Source organism: Protopterus annectens, chromosome 10.part0 (assembly GCF_019279795.1).
Source record: "Protopterus annectens isolate FY-2018-M chromosome 10.part0, PAN1.0, whole genome shotgun sequence".
NCBI lineage: Eukaryota > Metazoa > Chordata > Ceratodontiformes > Protopteridae > Protopterus > Protopterus annectens.
In genome coordinates this window covers 952,820,912-952,839,928 of record NC_056744.1, presented here as the reverse complement: position 1 = coordinate 952,839,928, position 19,017 = coordinate 952,820,912, and positions in this window count along the sequence as shown.

Genomic DNA, 19,017 nt, shown 5'->3' with positions numbered 1-19,017 from the left:
CAGCCAGCGCACACATTCATTATTATGCCCTGGGCATCACACATGACCTGGCAGTTGATGGAGGGGAAGCCCTTGCGGTTGATGTATGCCCTACCCCACTCACCAGCTGGTGCTTTGATGCGTATGTGCGTGCAGTCTATTGCACCCACTACCTCAGGGTATTCCGCTATTTGCTGGAAGAGATGCATGTTGCTGGCCAATACCTCACGGGCATTGGGGAAGTATACATGATCACCGACATGTGCTGACATGGCATCCAGGAACTGGTGCAGTACCCTGGAAGCTGATGCCTGTGATATCCCCATCATATCGCCAGTTGGTCTCTGGAACGTACCTGTTGCTAGTATTCTTAGGCCAACACATACCTTGGTTTCCACTGGGATGGGTTCCCCTCTGTTGGTTCTGTGTGTGAGGCGTGGCCTGCACAGCTCCACTATTTGCTGCAGGAGGTCTCTGTCCACTCTATAGTACTCTACTATCTCCAGCTCATGTAACCCGTGGTAGGTGACCCTGGGCCTGTACACTCTTCTCCATCTCCTCACTGTGGGTTGTCTGGCACCATCTGCATTGTCACCACCCTCAGCAAGTCGCCTATGTCTCATTATGACAGCTATGGCAGCCCCTAACATTTCTGCTCTGAGTTCAGCTTTTTCAGTTTTCACTTCTGATAACTTAACTCCTGTCTTGCAGTATCTCTTGAGAGAAACATTCTGCACTGCTGTTTGCAGAGTTTTAAGTGCTGGGCTGGCCTAGTATTCTGCCTGTGTAATTGCCTGCATCTAATTGTTTTCACCTGCTAGCTCCAGCAGTATTCCCTGCTAACTTCCTACTACATCTGTTGCTTCCTTTTTCCTTTCTGTTTCCTCAGGGTGGAGCCGTGTGCAAACCAGCAGAAACACGCTCACAGTGGCTTACACGCGCGCACACATACTTACACAGTTCAGAATCTGCTTATTTGGTTTTAAACGCGTGCACGCCCGCGCACATGGTGTTAAACATCTCCCAACACGCTCCCACATGCTCAGTCTGCCTTACACGCGCGCACACTGTCTTACACGCGCGCACACCACCTTACTCACGCTTCGTGGCGCGCACACGTGCGCATACACGTCCAGCAAGAAACTTTGGTGTAGGCAACAGTGTACACCTTCCATTTCTTGACTTTCTCATGTTTACTTAGTGGCACACCTCTTTCCTTGATATCTGTCTGACATCTGTCATGTAACTCTAACCTCCAATGAACTGCATCTCTTTCTACCATTCCCCCCTGTGATGTCACCTATCTCCTACTCTGTTCCTCCCCCGTATGTAACTCTTACACTACTCAGAATGTGCTCATTTGCTATGTGACAGTGGAATTCAGTATCCTTACACTCATTTGCATCAGATTGCCTACTAATGCTTAGTTACATCTCTTAGACTCAACTTCTCCCCTTAGCAACCACTACACGGTGGCCATGTTGGTTTTGCTTTGCTGGTCCCTCCATTGACATTCCATGTATTGCATAAAACCTACATTTGTAGGTTTAAAACCTTCGTTTTTATGTTCTATGCAGCGCAGCCCGTTTGCGCAGGGCTGCGCTGGGTTTAAACATCGGCAATCGCCAAAAAAAAAAATTTATATTTTTAATATATTTGCATGGGGTCACCTTGCCAATGGCCACATATTTGGCCATTGGCATGCTGCCTATCACATATGCACCCTTTATTTGGAGCTGACATGGCTCCATTGCCGTGTTTGCAGAAACGTACTCAGTTGTCAACTGAGTACATTTCTGCAGCTAAAACGGCTCTTACACGAGCTGTTTTGGGCTTCCTGGATCGCTAATCAGCCTCATTTGCATGCTATTCGGCTGCAAGTGAGTTGATTAGCTTATCCACGCCCACTCCGTGTAAGAGCCGTTTTAGCTTGACTCTTACACGGACTTTGGGCTGTTCCTGGATCGCGAAGGCTGCATGGAGTCTTACACTACTCTTAGACTCCGTGCAAGCCTTCGTGAATCCGGCCCCCTGTCTTTCTCTGTAATAGAGCTATTACAATACCAAGTATATTTTCTCCGTCATTTAGAATATGTTTTTCTATCAAGGCACTAAAAATAATGAAAAACTTCTCTGTTTCAAACAGCAGTTAACAGCATTCTAAAATGTACTTTTTCTTGCTAGTCAGCAATTGTACCACTGGATTTTATATCTAATAGCTAACTGGCAACCAATAACAGCTAGAGCCACATTATTGATGTTGTTTGTCTTTTGGCTTTTCCCGGTTAGAGGTCGCCACAGCGGAACTCCGGTCTGTTAATGATTGGCAGTTGTTTTTTATGGTGTCGAGTTGCCAGCCCGACGCCCAACCTTCAACGAAGGCATGCCCATTCAACGCATGCCTTTCGAATGCCCACTCAGCTGCAGGGAGGACATGCAGACTCCACACAGAAGGCACTCCCAACCCAAGCCGAGAATCGAATGGGAGAACCTCTTGCTGTGAGACAACAACGCTACCGCTGCACCACCGTGGAAGTTAGATAAATTCTTTAACTTCTAAACTTCTTAATAATATTGATTGAGTGTCCTTCTTTAACTAGTAAACTGCATGGAAAATTAACATCTTACTTGCCTCCTAACCAAGAAGGCATACCATTACATATATCCAGTGTAAGTTATATTTAAAAAAATGTGCTTTTAAAATGAGAACAACAATGTACATAAAGGATGTCAGAAGTATAAGCATTAATTTTACAGAAACATATTAGGAAACAAACATGAGTATTTGCATTTTAAGCTACTAGACAACAAAAGAAGAATAACAAAGGACAGGATAAATGAAATGCACTGTTGTTTAAGAAATGCTCAAAAAATGAGGAGGCCTTAGTGATATTTTTATTATACCTTACCTTAAGGGAAGTGTAAAATTTGTATACATCTACAAGGACTATTGGTGGGTGTCTTTAGAGCTATGCATTGTATAACACATCTTACTATAGTTTCTCCAGAAATATAGGATAAACAACGCAGTTGACAGACTGTGTAAATAGAATTGTTTCATGTTTGTTAGTCTTATAAAATACTTAGAAAGAATATAGTACACAGGCTAAAAGCCCTATCCCTCTACTCTGTTTCATACAGACTCCTCAGAGGTGACCTCTGTCTGGCATACACGGCGATCATGGACCCCGCCTTGATGAGACTGCTGCATATCCACATGCCAAGCTCCAATCGAGTAACCCACACATGCAGCCTCACCTCAGCCTGGTCTGTGACATCAATAGGACTTATCAGTGGGACAAATTTGTGTCCCAGAGAGCCTCTCCATCTGTGGAATAGACTCCCTCTCCACATCAAGCAGAGTACCTCTTTACCCCTTTTTAAGTGTAACCTGGATAACTGGATGGGAAATAGAAAATACATACCTGGGATTCCACCCATGTCCCTGCTGGACAGGGGCATCAGATGCTGATTTGTCTATACATGGGCTAAACTTTTGGCTAGGCTTATAAGGGCCTCAGGGCCAATGGCCTAGTAGCTTACTATGATCCTATGATATATGTCTCAATCAAATTATTTGTTAGTGATTGAGAACCTATTTGATTTATTTATTCTAGTAATGTCATTTCAATTTTTTGTCAATGCACACAACTCCAAGCTAGTATGTAATGCCTGGATGGAATGAACAAGTCTTGGGATTCAGAAACACACTCACCACAATGGTAGACAGCATCTTAAAGATTCTGATCTGGGCAGAATGTGGCTCAGAGCTCATTATCAATTAACAATGTTAAAACTCGGTGCTCAAAATGCAGATAATTAGTAATCCTGTTCATGCCCAGTGCAGGACCTGTGGTGAAGGAGAGAAAGTTGCAGTAGCGGTTTTCTAGTAGATAATAAAAGTGCTAAATGTAGAGGGTGAATAAACCTTAGTGCGTGCATATGTGCAAAGAGACAAGAATGTGACAAAGCTTCCCGCTAATGTGTTAAGAAACAAGATGATGACAAAGCATCCTGCTAATGTGCTAAGAAACAAAAATATGACAAAGTGTCCTGCTAAAGTGCTAAGAAACAAGAATATGACAAAGTGTCCTGCTAATGTGCTAAGAAACAAGAATATGACAAAGTGTTCTGCTAATGTGGTATCAAACAAGAATATGACAAAGCATCCTGCTAAGGTATTAAGAAACAAGAATATGACAAAATATCCCACTAATGTGCTAAGAAACAAGAATTAGGACAAAGCATCTTGCTTATGTGCTAAGAAACAAGAACATGAGTGTCCCGCTAATGTGCTAAGAAACAAGAATATAACAGTGTCCTGCTAATCTGCTAAGAAGCATGAATATTACAAAGTGTTCTACAAATTTGCTAAGAAACAAGACTATGATTGTGTCCCGCTAATGTACTAAGAAACAAGAATATGAGAAAGTGTCCAGCTAATGTGCTAAGAAACAGGAATATGACAAAGTGTCCGGCTAATGTGACAAGAAACAGGAATATGAAAAAGTGTCCGGCTAATGTGCCAAGAAACAGGAATATGAAAAATGGTCCGGCTAATGTGCCAAGAAACAGGAATATGATGACGTTTTGCCACTAATGTGCTAAGAAGCATGAATATGAGAAAGTGTCTAGCTACTTTGAAGGATCCATTGCACTGCTGAAATATGTTTTTGAGCATATGAATAGCTGGAAATGGGAGTACATGACATTAGAAAAAAGGAGGTCAACAAACAGAGCAAATCACACAAGGAGAACAGATAATGTAAGAAAGGAAGAGTAACATTTTGTTTTATGAGACAGGTACCCTTTTTATTCTCAACAGGGAAAGCTAGGAAAAGATATAAGAAAAGGTGAAGGTATGGTAATAGGTTAAGAGTAGGTAGCAGGAGCAAACATATAAACACATAAGAGAGACAAAAGACTGACAGGGGATGTGCTGACACACTGAAGAAGGGAAGGACAGTGGAGTTAGAGACATCATATAAACAAAGGGAAGATACGGGTGATGGGTACCATTGTACAACAAACAGGTGAGGACAATGACACAAAGGGCAAGGCTATATCAGGGTGGGGATAGGATGAGTATGGTCTCCTATAGTACTCTGCGCATATGACCTACAGGTGAAGGTCAGACAGCACTCTGTCTAACTTTCCACTGTGTCCTGCCTGAAATGTTGCTGGCAGGGCGGGTCAGGAGTGCAGCTATTTCTAGTCTTAAGAGGAGTCTTTCTAGATGGCCAATGTGAGCATCCAACCACTGAACCACCAGCCACATGACTTCTAGCTTCTCCCTGTGGGTCATATAGTTACCACCCCTGGCAGAGACACCAGTAGGAGCAATGGGCTCTTAGTGGACAGTGTATGACATCTCCACAGCACTACCTTGATACAATGTGTAAAAGATAGCACTGGCTTGCAGAATGGCAAAAAGGTGCATGAAACGACATTACATGTATGGACTAGCTGCAAGAGGTTTAGCTATGAGAGCAGATTTACTCTTTAGCACCACCACTAGCTGCATATATAAAATAAAATGCATTGTATGATGTCCCTATTTGTGTCAGTTGCCTGCCCATACATGCTCAGTTGTCTCTGCAGGTGCTCACATGGATTCACAAGAGTTAGACAGTCTCTACATACAACTATGGTCACAGCCACAATGTGCAAAAAGAGTGATTCAAAAACATTCTTGAGATGGACTCCCATTTACATAATCACTTGGCTTATATATATATATATATTGTGTATATATATATATATATATATATATATATATATATAGATATATATATGTACACAATATAAACACTAGTAACTGACAAAAGACTCATTGTGCTATGGAAAAATAAAGGTGGCAGCCTAACTGAATTGTGTTATAGCTACTCAAAATTATGAAAAGGAAAAAATATACCCTGCTGTGTGAGGTAAGGCCTACCTTTTTCTGATTTTAACCTTAGCTTGTCTGTTTGTTGAATCGTTTTAGTTCATAGGAGGTTACTAGGCTAGCCATGTTAATCCAAAGTATCAAAATGTAGAAAGGGAACTAATTACATCACAACTCATAAAGTTAACCAGATTTAATGGTAAGTGGTTTAGTCCGATGCAAATACTTAAACGTCTTCAGACTATACATGTATATATGAACATACATACAACATTGCCAGCAACAACAAAAACAGTGCTTTATTCAAACATTCTATTGTATGTCAAGGATTTAAGAAGTTTTGCTTTGGTATCCTGGAAATAAATTAGGTTGGACCCAAGAGGGGGGATTAGAAAAACTTTTTAAAAGTGTGGGAAATTAAGTGGCAACTTAGCCTTAGTACAATATTCCCCCCTGGTTTAAATGACAATGTGTCTATTGCTCCTGTGTTAAGTACAAAAGCTAATAAACTGTAGGTTATTTAATCATCACTTACAATTATAATGTTGTTTGGTGCAGATGCATATACTCAAATTATATGTGTGCCTTGTTTGTAACAAGATTAAAGTTTTCTGTGCACTAACTGTCTCATATACCTGGGTCTTTAAGAGAAAAAATATGAAAAGAATAGGTTCAATTGATTCATTAACTATAGCCAGTGAATTTTCTTAGATATTATATAATGCCTTTGTGTTGGTTTGTAATTATTCTCATGAAGTCTCTCTTGGGAGATGAAAGCACTCAATGTTTTATGGTATAATATTAAATTGTTTTTCCACCATTTGTGGAACCTGCATGACATTTATTTTTACTATTTTCAAGTATTTTTGGTTGATGCTGCACCCATCTTGTATCTAGCAAATAGAAAAACCTGTACAGGGCCAACATGCCTGCAGGCAGGACAGGGGTTTCACAACCAAGAGTGGAGAAAAGATAAGATTTTGTCAGCCGCATTTGCTACCATGCAGACATAAACAGAATCTGGGTATCTGAATCTACAGGGATGTTACTGCCCATATCAGCAATACTCTGCAGTTTTTTTGTATTGCTGCCAAGTATAAGCATGCATATCACATGTAATACAATGCCTTATAGGTTCATAGGCTGGTACGAGGCTATCAGCCCTAGGGCCTATATAAGCCTAGCCTTAACAATTCCTTGGATATTTCTTCCCACAATATTTACTTCCCTGGACCCCTGTCTAGCAGGGTGACTGATGTGATCCCCGGGGTGAATTTCTTATCTCCCATCCAATCGTCAAGGTTCCTTTTGAAGACGGCTAAGGAGGTGCTCTGCTTGACATGTATGGGCAGTCTATTCCAGAGGATGGGGTGTCTCTGGGTCAGGAACCTATCCCTCCAGCATGTTTTGTTCATTGTGATAACAAGGTTTAATTCCCTGGAGCATGTGGCTCTGAGGGATTGGGATTTCTTTAAGTGGAGCATGTCCAACAGCTCAGGGTTTGGCATGGGCCTTGTATGTTAAGCAGGGTTCGTCTCTGAGTAGACGATATGCCACAGAGTATAGCTGGAGGTTTTTTAGATGGTCAGTATAGGGCATCTGCTTTAGGCCTGTGATTCTTTTAGTGAGGTATTTTTGCGGCCATTCCAGCTGTTGCAGATGTCTTATGAGGTACATAGCAAATGGGGTGTTGTACTCTATAATGGGTCTAATGAGGGATGAGTACAGTGGGACAATTACCTCCTTTTTTTCTGGATGAAAAGCCCTTCGTGATGAGGTGTGCCACATAGAAGGATTTCCTGACTGTTGTGGCGATGTGGTTATCGAATGTGAGACCACTGTTCACCTGTGTCCCTAAGTCTCTAATCACACTTTCAGTGTTTAGTGTACTGCCACCTATGTGGTAATTCATGGGTACATGTTTTTTTCCCAAAGGAGATAACTATACATTTCTTGGCATTAAGCTTGAGCCCATGGCTCTGGCATCAAGCATCTATTTCTGTAAAGCCCTTTTGTGGCATATCCACATCATTTGGGGATTCAATAATGGCTCCCAGTTTGCAGTCATCTGTGAACTTTGTTAGCCAGAGTCCCTTAGTATTGGCCTGTACTTCAGAGAAGTAGATGCCAAGCAAGAGCGATCCCAGGACTGAACCCTGAGGTACTCTACTTGTCACTTGTCTGGAGCTGGATTTGGAGTTGGTTATGTTTACAGTGTGAGTTCTGTCAGTAAGCCAGTTGGCAACTCATCGAGTGATGTAAGGATTTATGCCCAGCTTAGTAAGTTTATCTATGATTCCAGAGTGGAGGATGGTGTTGAAGGCCTTGGCGAGGTCCAGACAGGCTGCATGGACTGCCTTATCCTCATCCACAGCTCTGGAGACTGATTCAAAGAAGTCAATCGGGTTCAGGAGACAAGATTGGCCCTTCATGAACCCAAACTGGGTGGGGTCTAGTGTTTGATGGTTGCCAATGTCTTTGTTTATAAGTTCCATGATAATGCATTCCATGCCCTTGCAGATCAGGCTCGTCAGACTGATGGGACGGTAGTTCCCAGGATCCAAGGTGGATTCCCCCCTTGTGGAGTGGGATAACTGTAGCTGTGCGCCACTCAGTGGACATGAAGCCTGAGATGAGGCTATGATTAAACATGACACTTAGGTGAGGTGCCAGTTCATTTTGTATTTCATGTAGTACACAGCCAGGGATGTCATCTGGTCCCATGGATGCTGGATTCCTAGCTTTGGTGAGTGGGGTTTCTACCTGTGTGGCCGTGATTACTGGAATTTGTCAATCTTTTGATATTGAGATGGGCCCTTTAGGGGATGGGGGGGTGAAGTTGGCACTAAATCGATCTTCCAGGATATTGGCAATATCCTTGGGATCGGTATATTTAATGCCATTCTGTTGTAGCTCAGAGCAGATCTGAGCATTGCCATTTAGATTCTTCACATAACTATAGAATGCCTTGTGGTTGTCTTTGGAATCTTTGGTAATTTTATTTTCATAACTAGCATTGGAGGATTTTATGGGGGATCTCAGCTTCTTAATGAGGCTGGTAAGGGAGTCTTTATGCATTCTGGGATTTTCCTCTTTTCTGCAACAGTTTCTTCTTTCTGTTGTATAGTTTGTTTATGGCAGGGGAACACCAGATTGGCTTCCTTTATTTGGAGAAGAGTGTCTTGGTTCTATCTAGGATGGCACGATTCATGCACGAGTGGATGTGCTCATACAGTGCCTTAATGTAGGATTCAGCAGTCGAACTTTCAGCTCAATCTGCATGGGTGTCATGAAGTTTGTCACTTCTGACTTGAGTAGCATGAAGTTGTCTTTAGAGAAGTTTTTTACAGAGGTTTCCTTACTGGGGGGTGGGGGCGGGATATGGATGTCAAGGGTAATTAGCTTATGTTCAGACCTGACCAATGAGGGGGTGACCACTGGTGTGGAGCATCTATCTCCCATGTTGGTAATGACCAGGTCTAGGATATTGGAGCCCCTGGTGGGACAATGGATTAGTTGATCCAGGGTGCTGGAATTTATGAATTCCAAGAACCATTGGGAAAAGGTGTTGGTACTTGAGTAGTTTTCCCATTTAATAGCAGAATAGATGAAATCACCCAGTATTAGGGTGTTTGGTTGTATCTTAATATTTTCCAGTATGTTTAGAAAGGTGTAGTGAGAATCTTGGGGCATGGTGGGGGATCTGTAGCAAGCTAAAATTTGGATTTTAGTCTTACCTAGTGTCAGTTGCACCTGGAGAATTTCAGATGCATTGTGCTGGGCAACTAGCCTGGAGGTGTGAATATCCTTGGTGAATATGGACACTCCTCCACCTTTACTGTTTCGGTCTTGGTTTGGTGGCCGAAAAGTGTGGTAAGAGTTGTAGCCCGGTATTGTAGGGGTGCTCTCTGGAGCCTTGATCCAGGTCTCAGTTACGGCACAGATATTAATGTTTTCCATTTTTAGGAGTGCCTCGAGAGTGCATTTTGAGGTTTAGACTTCTAGCATTGAGTAGCATTACCTTCAGATTTTGCATGCTTGTATCTGTTACGGTGGTGGTTTTGTCCTTTGAACCTTGCCTAAAAAAAGGCACTATAGGGGTGGCAAGGGCTTTTGCCAGTAACCTGAATCCCAGGGGTGACAGGTGCAGACTATCTCTGGCAAAGCATCGTGGTTTGTCGATCATGTCGTCCCAGGCAGACAGATACTGGATCCTCTTTGAATGACACCATAAGCTTAGCCAATTGTTGAAGTCAATCATTTTGTCCTTATACTGTGGTGTCATTCTGGGCAAAGGCAGGATGCTACTCAGGGCTAGGGTCATACCTTCCTAAGCCACATGATCTGAGAGCTGTTCCATGTCTCTTTTCATGTAGTCCAGGGAGGTACGTCACAAGTCATTCACTCCAACATGAACAATGACAGAGTCGTATTTGTACTTGTTGTGGAGTGTCTTGAGTGCATGCGTTATGTGGTGGATCCTGGCACCTGACAGGCAGCTGACTGTAATTTTCCCCTTGTTCAGCCTGGTGAGTGGGACATCAGTGTGCCTGACTATAGAGTCACCTATGACTAAAGTGTTGGGTACTTTATCTTGCCTTAGGGGCTGTTTCTGGGTGGCACACTGGTGTTGTGAGCTATGTGTCACTTTGGTTGTGGCTGGTGTTTGTTTGCATTTCAGCTTCAGAGGTCCTTGTTGCTTGGGCCCAGTTAATGTTAAGGGCCTCCGCATATGTGGGTTTAGTGTTGCTATGTGTGGGTGTTGGTGTGGGTTTTGAAGAGCTATGTGTTGCTTGAGGTGTAGTGCAGGTGTTAACCTTCTTCTCTTGACTGGCTAGCACAATCTTGGCTGGAGAGAGCTTTTCTTCTAGTTTGGCAATGTAAGTGCATCTCTCGCAGGTTGTAGTGTTGGGTGGTAGGAGGAGACGGTTGTCTGTGTACATGAGGCAGTTGCTGCATTGCCCCAGTATGCCCAGCGTCACCAGGTGGACAGGAGAAATCACCGGAAGCTAACCTTTGGACATGCTTGTTTAGGTGCTTTTTTTTGTAAAGTACAAGAGCTGTTTTACCTTACCTTTGCAAGGTACTTTGCAGTTATAGGCTGTTTAGTGCCTACGATTAATTTCTCCTTGTTAACAAGGAGAGTTGAGTGCTTGTATCAGTTTAAGGCTTCCTAGTGCTTTCCAGCAGGTTCTAGAGCAAGTGCTAGTCACAGGGGTTCAGATTTTAGTGCTACTATTGAGAAACTAACTAGTTCTAAGGGAAAATTTGAAGAGCATACTTTCTGGCCATGGGATAGTTTAACTATATCCCCATGGTGCTGCATGATGTGAAAAACACAAACACACGTGTTTTTAAGCCAGAAAGTTGAAAGGGATAGAAATCAGCCCACAATGGCTAATAAAATTACAATTTCAGAGGTGGAACCCACTCCTCTAGTATTAGATAGCCAGTACAATGCTCACCACTCCCACTGGTAAGCATGGGGACTTCCCTCTATCACAGCAAGGTCTGGATAGCTCTGAACGCAGAAAATAAAGTCCTGAAACCAGCAAAGCCTGGGATCTGGACTATACTAGCTAGGAAAGGCAGGAAACAAGCAAACAAGGTAGTATTTTTGTTTTGTTTTGTTTTGTTTTTAGTTAAAACAGGATAAACAATGCAATAATACAGTAAATAAGCACAGAAAATGCTAACACACTTGGGTGTGTAGCCCTAAACAGTAAATGCAATTAAAACTCTACAAAATTAGCAGTTTAAAACTTTTTAAATGAAGCAAGGCAAGTGCACAACTGTAAAACGATTTAAGAGTTAGTAATACAGTAGAATAAGTAGCTAGTCTACATATACAGAAAAGTCTATATATACATAAATGCAGCTAAAACAACACTAAAACAATTCAGATGCAATGCAACCTAGAGCACTTGAGTTGTAGCAGTATTAAGGCAAATACAGTTTTAATAAATGCACTAAAATATACTCTATATTTCCAAAATGTTTGAGAAGCACAGTCAAAAGACGAGGAGATTCAGGATTTTTTTTTTTTTGTTGTTAAGAAAGGGAGAAAGGAGGAACAGAAGGAAAGAAACTAAGTGGGTTGGCATTCTCAGATGTTCTCTCAATATTAGGTAGAATGAGCTAATGACACTAGACTGGGAGTAATGTCCAAGATCAGTTTTAGAGTAGGGACGGGTAACTGCAAGGCCAGCAGGTTTAAAGACAAGATGCCAATAGGGAAGGAGGGCGGGAAGCCAGAAAACACTAACAAAATGTTTATCACAGCAGAAAAACAACTCCAAGCCATAGAACTGGCAACCAAACAAGACAATGACCATAAAAACTAAACTCTCACTGAAGTGGGGGATGGTCCTTGCTAACTAAGATGGCCTAGACAATGAGCTCAGAAAACAGCCTCTAACAAACTGCTAGGCCCACAAACACAATCAGGAATATGGAGAATATTACAGCTACTACCTATGCTATTTTAGGCAGAACACACTACAGAAATGTTTATCACAAACACAATCAGGAATATGGACAATATTACAGCTACGACCTAGACTATTTTAGGCAGAAAACACTACAGAAATGTTTATCACAGCAGAAAACCAGCAGTGAGCCAATAGCTATGGAATATAGTACAAGTATGCAGTATCCAATAAAATAGATTTAAATATCTAGAATAAGCAATAACTACTAAAATAAACAAAAAAAAAAAACAAAAAAAAACAGGTTACTTATTGTTATATATCACAATTCAGGTGCTCCTGCTCAGATAGTGCTGTGTATAATGGCTGAAACACTCAAGTTAACTTCTTAAGTAACAGACAGTTGAAACCTAAAACAACTTTAAAAAGAGATCAGAAGAACCGAATGAGGTGCTTTCTCCAAGCCGTAGACCTGGCAACGCAACTGGACAATGACCATAAACACTAAACTCTCTCTGAAGTGGAGGGTGGTCTTTGCTAACTAAGATGGCTGGGACAATGAGCTCAGAAAACAACATCTAACAAACTACTAGGTCCACAATCACAATCAGGAATATGGAGAATATTACAGCTACTACCTAAACTATTTTAGGCAGAACACACTACAGAAATGTTTATCACAAACACAGTCAGGAATATGGACAATATTACCGCTATGACCTAAACTATTTTAGGCAGAAAACACTACAGAAATGTTTATCACAGCAGGGGTTGGGAGGGCAGCCTAATAGTGAAGGTGTTTGCCTTACGACACAAGGTGCATGATTTGAGTCTCACAAGGGATAATTGGCTATGATTAAAATGGCTCACAAGGGCAGTTAGCTTAGTACCAACAACCTATGAACCTACGAAAACCAGCCGTGAGCCAATAGCTATGAAATACAGTACAAGTATGCAGTATACAATAAAATTGCTATAAATATCTAGAATAAGCAATAACTATTAAAATAAGCAAAGAAAAACAGGCTACTTATTGCTATATATCACATATCAGGTGCTCCTCCTCAGATAGCTCTGTGTGTAATGGCTGAAACATTCAAGTTAACTTTTTAAGTAACAGAAAGTTGAAACCTGAAACAACTTTAAAAAAAAGCTCAAAAGAACCAATGAGGTGCTTTCTCCAAGCCATAGACCTGTCAACCCAACTAGACAATGACCATAAACACTAAACTCTCACTGAAGTAGGGGATGGTCTTTGCTAACTAAGATGGCCTAGACAATGAGCTCAGAAAACAGCCTCTAACAAACTACTAGGCCCACAAACACAATCAGGAATATGGACAATATTACAGCTACGACCTAAGCTATTTTAGGCAGAACACACTACAGAAATGTTTGTCACAAACACAATCAGGAATATGGACTATATTACAGCTACGACCTAGACTATTTTAGGCAGAAAACACTACAGAAATGTTTATCACAGCAGGAGTTGGGAGGGTAGCCTAATGGTTAAGATGTTTGCCTTACAAACACAAGGTGCATGGTTTGAGTCTCCCAAGGGATAACTGGCTAGGCTGAAAATGGCTCACAAGTGCAGTTAGCTTAGTACCAACATATGAATCTATGAACCTATGAAAACCAGCAGTGAGCCAATAGCTAAGAAATACAATACAAGTATGCAGTATACAATACAATTGCTATAAATATCTAGATTAAGCAATAACTACTAAAATGAGCAAAAACAAGCCACTTATTGCTATATATCACATATCAGGTGCTCCTCCTCAGATAGCTCTGTGTGTAATGGCTGAAACACTCAAGTTAACTTCATAAGTAACAGAAAGCTGAAACCTGAAACAACTTAAAAAAGCTCAAAAGAACCAATGAGGTGCTGTCTCCAAGCCATAAACCTGTCAACCCAACTTGACAATGATCATAAACACTAAACACTCACTGAAGTGGGGGATGGTCTTTATTAAGATGGCCTAGACAATGAGTTCAGAAAACAGCCTCTACCAAACTACTAGGCCCACAAACACAATCAGGAATATGGAGAATATTACAGCTTCTACCTAGCTATTTTAGGCAGAACACACTACAGAAATGTTTATCACAAACACAGTCAGGAATATGGACAATATTACCGCTATGACCTAAACTATTTTAGGCAGAAAACACTACAGAAATGTTTATCACAGCAGGGGTTGGGAGGGCAGCCTAATGGTGAAGGTGTTTGCCTTACGACACAAGGTGCATGATTTGAGTCTCACAAGGGATAATTGGCTATGATTAAAATGGCTCACAAGGGCAGTTAGCTTAGTACCAACAACCTATGAACCTACGAAAACCAGCCGTGAGCCAATAGCTATGAAATACAGTACAAGTATGCAGTATACAATAAAATTGCTATAAATATCTAGAATAAGCAATAACTATTAAAATAAGCAAAGAAAAACAGGCTACTTATTGCTATATATCACATATCAGGTGCTCCTCCTCAGATAGCTCTGTGTGTAATGGCTGAAACACTCAAGTTAACTTTTTAAGTAACAGAAAGTTGAAACCTGAAACAACTTTAAAAAAAAGCTCAAAAGAACCAATGAGGTGCTTTCTCCAAGCCATAGACCTGTCAACCCAACTAGACAATGACCATAAACACTAAACTCTCACTGAAGTAGGGGATGGTCTTTGCTAACTAAGATGGCCTAGACAATGAGCTCAGAAAACAGCCTCTAACAAACTACTAGGCCCACAAACACAATCAGGAATATGGACAATATTACAGCTACGACCTAAGCTATTTTAGGCAGAACACACTACAGAAATGTTTGTCACAAACACAATCAGGAATATGGACTATATTACAGCTACGACCTAGACTATTTTAGGCAGAAAACACTACAGAAATGTTTATCACAGCAGGAGTTGGGAGGGTAGCCTAATGGTTAAGATGTTTGCCTTACAAACACAAGGTGCATGGTTTGAGTCTCCCAAGGGATAACTGGCTAGGCTGAAAATGGCTCACAAGTGCAGTTAGCTTAGTACCAACATATGAATCTATGAACCTATGAAAACCAGCAGTGAGCCAATAGCTAAGAAATACAATACAAGTATGCAGTATACAATACAATTGCTATAAATATCTAGATTAAGCAATAACTACTAAAATGAGCAAAAACAAGCCACTTATTGCTATATATCACATATCAGGTGCTCCTCCTCAGATAGCTCTGTGTGTAATGGCTGAAACACTCAAGTTAACTTCATAAGTAACAGAAAGCTGAAACCTGAAACAACTTAAAAAAAAAGCTCAAAAGAACCAATGAGGTGCTGTCTCCAAGCCATAAACCTGTCAACCCAACTTGACAATGATCATAAACACTAAACACTCACTGAAGTGGGGGATGGTCTTTATTAAGATGGCCTAGACAATGAGTTCAGAAAACAGCCTCTACCAAACTACTAGGCCCACAAACACAATCAGGAATATGGAGAATATTACAGCTTCTACCTAGCTATTTTAGGCAGAACACACTACAGAAATGTTTATCACAAACACAGTCAGGAATATGGACAATATTACCGCTATGACCTAAACTATTTTAGGCAGAAAACACTACAGAAATGTTTATCACAGCAGGGGTTGGGAGGGCAGCCTAATGGTGAAGGTGTTTGCCTTACGACACAAGGTGCATGATTTGAGTCTCACAAGGGATAATTGGCTATGATTAAAATGGCTCACAAGGGCAGTTAGCTTAGTACCAACAACCTATGAACCTACGAAAACCAGCCGTGAGCCAATAGCTATGAAATACAGTACAAGTATGCAGTATACAATAAAATTGCTATAAATATCTAGAATAAGCAATAACTATTAAAATAAGCAAAGAAAAACAGGCTACTTATTGCTATATATCACATATCAGGTGCTCCTCCTCAGATAGCTCTGTGTGTAATGGCTGAAACACTCAAGTTAACTTTTTAAGTAACAGAAAGTTGAAACCTGAAACAACTTTAAAAAAAAGCTCAAAAGAACCAATGAGGTGCTTTCTCCAAGCCATAGACCTGTCAACCCAACTAGACAATGACCATAAACACTAAACTCTCACTGAAGTAGGGGATGGTCTTTGCTAACTAAGATGGCCTAGACAATGAGCTCAGAAAACAGCCTCTAACAAACTACTAGGCCCACAAACACAATCAGGAATATGGACAATATTACAGCTACGACCTAAGCTATTTTAGGCAGAACACACTACAGAAATGTTTGTCACAAACACAATCAGGAATATGGACTATATTACAGCTACGACCTAGACTATTTTAGGCAGAAAACACTACAGAAATGTTTATCACAGCAGGAGTTGGGAGGGTAGCCTAATGGTTAAGATGTTTGCCTTACAAACACAAGGTGCATGGTTTGAGTCTCCCAAGGGATAACTGGCTAGGCTGAAAATGGCTCACAAGTGCAGTTAGCTTAGTACCAACATATGAATCTATGAACCTATGAAAACCAGCAGTGAGCCAATAGCTAAGAAATACAATACAAGTATGCAGTATACAATACAATTGCTATAAATATCTAGATTAAGCAATAACTACTAAAATGAGCAAAAAAACAAGCCACTTATTGCTATATATCACATATCAGGTGCTCCTCCTCAGATAGCTCTGTGTGTAATGGCTGAAACACTCAAGTTAACTTCATAAGTAACAGAAAGCTGAAACCTGAAACAACTTAAAAAAAAAGCTCAAAAGAACCAATGAGGTGCTGTCTCCAAGCCATAAACCTGTCAACCCAACTTGACAATGATCATAAACACTAAACACTCACTGAAGTGGGGGATGGTCTTTATTAAGATGGCCTAGACAATGAGTTCAGAAAACAGCCTCTACCAAACTACTAGGCCCACAAACACAATCAGGAATATGGAGAATATTACAGCTTCTACCTAGCTATTTTAGGCAGAACACACTATAGAAATGTTTATCACAGCAGAAAACCAGCAGTAAGCCAATAGCTATGAAATATAGTACAAGTATGTAGTATCCAATAAAAGAACTTTAAATATCTTGAATAAGCAATAACTACTAAAATAAGCAAAAAAAACAGGCTACTTATTGCTATATATCACAGATCAGGTGCTCCTCCACAGATAGCTCTGTGTGTAATGGTTGAAACACTCAAGTTAACTTCTTAAGTAACAGAAAGTTGAAACCTGAAACAACTTTTAAAAAGCACAAAAGAACCATTGAGGTGCTTTCTCCAAGCCATAGACCTGTCAACCCAACAAGACAATGACCATAAACACTAAACTCTCACTGAAGTAGGGGATGGTCTTTGCTAACTAAGATGGCCTGGACAATGAGCTCAGAAAACAGCATCTAACAAACTACTAGGCCCACAAATACAATCAGGAATATGGAGAATACTACAGCTACTACCTAAACTATTTTAGGCAGAACACACTACAGAAATGTTTATCACAGCAGAAAACCAGCTGTGATCCAATAGCTATGAAATACAGTACAAGAATGCAGTGTACAATAAAATTTATATAAATATTTAGAATAAGCATTAACTACTAAAATAAGCAAAGAAACAGGCTACTTATTGCTATATATCACAGATCAGGTGCTCCTCCTCAGATAGCTCTGTGTGTAATCCTTAACAATCATTCACACAAAAAGTTATATTTAGCTGTGATGCTGGTGCTGTAGCAAGTGCCTCCTACTAATGAAAACTCTTCGATCACAATGCCAGTATGATATGCATTTCACGATGACTGCATGACTTCATAGGTGAGTATTAGGCTAACTGCCATAAAGAGCCATTTCAAGCCTAACCATTAACCTCAGATCATAATCAAAACCTTTTGCCTATAAGGTGAAGACCTTAACCATCATGTCAAACCCACCTGCAAGTTCACTTCTAGTACAATAAGCCTAATAATCACAAACCTGAGCACACCCAAGTACTACAACAACAACAACAGCAATAACAAATAGTGGTCTTAACATCTGTATAATCTTGGCCTAGGTTTCACAATAGCAGTACACAGCAATTCCGGATACTATTGCGTTGCACCTTTAGGGTGAATTGCTCCTTCACTTCAAGCAGTTTTACCTTAGGTACCCCCCCCCCCCCTTTGATTAGTACACCTGCTTTGATTGCACTTCCCACTATAGCAGTGCCTTACAGATGGGCCCACAATGTGCAAAATTGGTTGTAGATGGGATCACTCATTCTACACCAGAAGATGTCACCAACCTGCTAACTGTGAGGTTCAGCGTAAACTTAACCCCCCCCATCCCCACCTACCATATCCCAAAGCATACCTGACACCAGCCCTTCTAATATCCCGAGAGAACAGGTCATCTCTGTGCTCGCCAAGGCCAAAGCACAGCTTCAGTGGGACAAGATAATATCCTAGATTGTATATTAAACAATCTAAAACAAGACCTAAAGTACCCACATGACATTCTCTTTAATCATAGCATGAAACTGACTGTGTTCCTAAAGAATGGAGAGCAGCAGAAGTAATCCCCTTGCAAACATAAAATGCTAAACATTCAATGCAGTATGCAAGGTATACCACTCTTGAGGTGGCACAATCGTCATCCTAAAATGTTATTCTGCTGTTCGTAGTATTACCTAATGTTAAGGTATGGTTCCTAGCGATATAAGTACACAGTTTAAAAAAACCTACTGTTCATAGT